Raw genomic sequence first — 4,217 nt, forward strand, 5'->3', positions numbered from 1 at the left:
AATCACATTATTTTAAGATTTTAAAAAAATTGTTTCAAAATGTTTGTTTGGATGGTGAAAAATTAAATCTATTTGTCCCTCCCTTCCCAATTGTTTATATTGATGAATAGCTAAAATGCTAACCCTCATTAAAATAAAAGAGTTTCAAAGAATTTTGTGACAAATCTTCACAGTGGCTTTTCTGACTTGTGACAGACCATTTGAAATTTTTATTAAATAACCCAGGAATTTATCTTGGAAACATTTTAATCCAGGAGCGTAAGTATGAATTGATCTTTAAAGGAAATGGAGCCCTTTCTCTGTGGAGACAAACCTTCCAATGCAAGAAGGGAATTCTGCCTGGAAATAATCATCCATTGGAACACCTGAGAGGCCCTGAAAACCTAAGACTGGCTGGTCTTTCTTGAATTCCTAGAAAACTTGAAATAGATTCACCAGAGAGTGTAAAATAATTTGTCAGACTGGGATACTGGTTTCTAGTATGAGAGCTTGTGCCTCACTAATCATATTTATATATTTATCTTTTTTTCCCCTCTTTTTGGTGAGAGTGTAAAAATAAAGTTGTGTGGGTGTGATACTGATAATTGCTTATGCTTGAAAAAACCCCCACTAAACAATAAATCTCCAATAATTTTTAACATTGAATGTTGTTTCCATGGAACTGAGTCCAAGTGAAGAACTAAGCATGAACACAGTACGTGAATTTAGGGATAAATGGTTACCTCGTGGACAGAGAAGTGCTAAAAGTGGGGACCTTGTGGAATCAGTGTTTTGATGCAACTGTAATAAATGACCAGAAAGAGACAAAGGACAATAAATTCTTCATGTTTGTGGAGGACACCAAATGTACATGCTTAGAAGGGAGGAGAGGAAGCAGAATCAATTGGAGAGACAGAGAGAGGGGTGGGGGGAGGGAGGAAAAGAAGAGAGAATAAGAAAGTACAGACAGGTATGATAGGGTAAGAATGTGCCAAGTTCAAAGTTACGGACAAGAAGTTGCAGAATGTGATAAAAACTAGGGTGTGGCTATGTGGTCTGTGAGAAAACTTAACTCATCACTTACCCATTATTGCCAAATTGGGGACCTGCTCAGACTGGGTTCCAGAGGGCTGAAGGTTAACCCTTTTACGTGCTAAAAATTCAGTGTATCACTTTAAAAATAAAAGCAAATGCTCTTCTGCCTTGATAGAGTGTATGGAAAACAAGAGAACCACTAGGTTCACAGCTCTGAGCACCTCTGAATGCCCTGCAGCACATGCATTTGGAAGGGGTGCGACGAATACTGGCATCACTAGTCAATGTCAAATGGATCCCCCGTCTAGGGGAGGCCTGTAGAACATGACTCCAAATCTCATGCTGGGTTGTTCAAACTAGATCCTCTCCTTTTCCTCTATTATAATTATGTGTCTTCTCCTTTTTTCCTCCCTCCCTCTTTCCTTCTTCATGAAATATATCAAAGATACAGAAAAGAACTGAGAATAATTTAATGAGCATGTTTGTACCCACCACTGAGACTTAACAAAAATCAACATTTTGTTATGTTTGTGCCAGATTCTTTTTAAAAAATAAAACATTACCTAGTTATTGAAGAAGTCCTTGTAGCTTTTTCAAGACCCTTTCTCTTTCTCCCTCCCTCCTTTCTTTCCTTCTATCTTCCCCCACTACTAACTACTTTTATAAAGTTATACTAACCACTTTTTAAAAGTTAGTACATATTCCTTCTGTCTGAAATTATGTTTTTACTGCATTACATATGTTTGTTTCAAAAAGCAATTTCTAAAACTTGACCTAAATGGTATACCATATGTATGAACCTGCAGACTGCTTTTATCACTCAGCATTATGTTTTGGAGTAATATCATGGTGATAAATTTTGATTCAATTTATTAATTTTATTAATTTAAATTTTTTTTAGATTTTATTTATTGATTTTTATGGGGGGGATGGAGTGAGAAGTATCAACTCATAGTTGCTTCACTTGAGTTGTGTATTGATTGTTGTATGTGTGTTGACTGGGCAAGCCTGGGTTTCAAATCGGCGACCTCAGCATTCCAGGGGGATGCCTTATCCACTGTGCCCCCACAGGCCAGGCTCAATCTAGTCATTTTAATTGCTACTTTGTATTTCATTATTTAATATAATAAAAGTAAATAATTTAGTCATCTTATGATGGACATTGACAATGTTTAAGAATTTTCACCACTGCCTGATCAGGTGGTGGTGCAGTGGATAGAGCTACGGACTGGGACGCAGAGGACCCAGGTTAGAAACCCTGAGGTTACTGCTTGAACTCGAGGTTGCTGGCTTGAACGTGTGATCACAGACATGACCCCATGGTCGCTAGCTTGAGTCCAAAGGTTTCTGGCTTGAAGCCCAAGGTCACTGGCTTGAGCAAGGGGTCACTCACTCTGCTGTAGCCTCCCCCCCCCCCCCCATCAAGGCACATATGAGAAAGAAATCAATGAACAGCTAAGGTGCCACAACAAACAATTGATGCTTCTCATTTCTCACCCTTCCTGTCTGTCTGTCCCTATCTGTCCCTCTCTCTGTCTCTGTCACAAAAAAACAAAATTTTTTTTTCACTACTTACAAGTAATGTTACAGTGAATGTCCTTATATCACTCTTTGTAATTCTCTTGAGCATGTGGCTAAGAATTTTCTACCATGTCTTGGCCACTAGCCACATTTGGTTATTGGGCACATAAGCTGTGGCTAGTCCAAATTGAGCAGTAAGTGTAAAATACATACTGAATTTTGGAGACCTAATGTAAAAAAAATAAAAATATCAATAATTTTATAATATTGATTATATGTTAAAATAATATCTTGGGTTAAGCAAAATAAATCATTAAAATTAATTTTCATTTTTAGTGTGGCTACTAGGAAATTTAAAATTGCACACGAGGCTTGTGTGTGTGCTTCACATATATCTGTTGGGCAGTGCTACAATTAGCATAATTCTCTAGGATTTGGTTTTGTGTATTCGTCTCACCCCTGCCCCCCATTCCTTCTTTTTGCCCTTAATGGCACTTTATTTTTAAAGCCAGTGCTTACCTATAAAGGAGCTCCTTTCATTGCAAACCCACCAGTCCTATCCTGCTTTCTGTAACCTTCCCTCTTAGGCGCTCCCTGGCCTTTAAATTTCTTCCTGTGCAGGGTGACTGCTAAGGACACTTGTGTATTTTCAGATGCTCTAGATGGCTGAGGTTGTTAGATGCTTGACTATTGGATAAGATGGGTGCAACCTCATTATTTATGGAGTTTTGAGGGTTATCACAGCCCCCATTATGCCTTTTCAAAATCATTGGTTTGAGATTCTGCTTAAGGACACAGATTTAGCTCTAAGCGATCATGCCTGAACTTAACGGTATCTGTGAGTCAGCTTCTTTACCCAAGAAACTGAATAAATCTCTGAAATGCTAATCCACTTTTAAGGAGCCCAATAGTCAGAGTTTCAAGAGAGAGGTTCCCCTCCCTTTCTCCCCCACGAACCCTGGCCATTATTCTCTCTAAGAAGTCAGGGATTTGAGACACTCTCAATCCTGCTTGAGACAGGGATTGGGTACGCACCATTCTCGCTGCTATCACAGCAGCCTAAAAGATGGCAGCTAAGCCAAGCTGGAAGGAGCTTCTGTTCCCTATAGTGGTGGCTCCTCCATGTGTGACACGGCTCTGCTGTCTCGGCATCACCATTTCCAATGAGAAAATAAATTGCTTCTGTGCAGTCGCATGCAAAGTAGAGAGCCCTCTTAGCTGGCTGGAGCCAGGAGGTTGATGGAAAGCAGGAGTTTTGCACACCAATTGCTAGTGGGTAGAGTGAGTGATGATTTTTCATTGTCTGCTGAACTCTGAGCCCACCCTCTTGGAGTGGGTCTCAAATTTAAAAACAAATCTTCACAGTGGCTTTTCTAACCTCCTTGGTTTTAGAAGGATGGGGCTGTTGTCCAAATCTTTTAAAACCCACAAGGTTGAGTGACACAGCTTACATTTTAGCAGAAATATTTGTACTTGACATTTAACACTCCTATCTACCAAGGTATTGTCTACCTAAAAGAAAGGACTGTGGTAAAAATGTGGGCTTTGTTATTAGGGAGAGCTTGATTTGAATTGTGACTCCACTGCTCGCATTAGCCTCGTGGGTTTGGACAAGGTATGACCCACTGTAAGTCTAATTTTCAACATCTGTAAAATGGGGACAACAGTAGCACTTACCTCTA

Source organism: Saccopteryx leptura, chromosome 10, assembly GCF_036850995.1.
Source record: "Saccopteryx leptura isolate mSacLep1 chromosome 10, mSacLep1_pri_phased_curated, whole genome shotgun sequence".
NCBI lineage: Eukaryota > Metazoa > Chordata > Mammalia > Chiroptera > Emballonuridae > Saccopteryx > Saccopteryx leptura.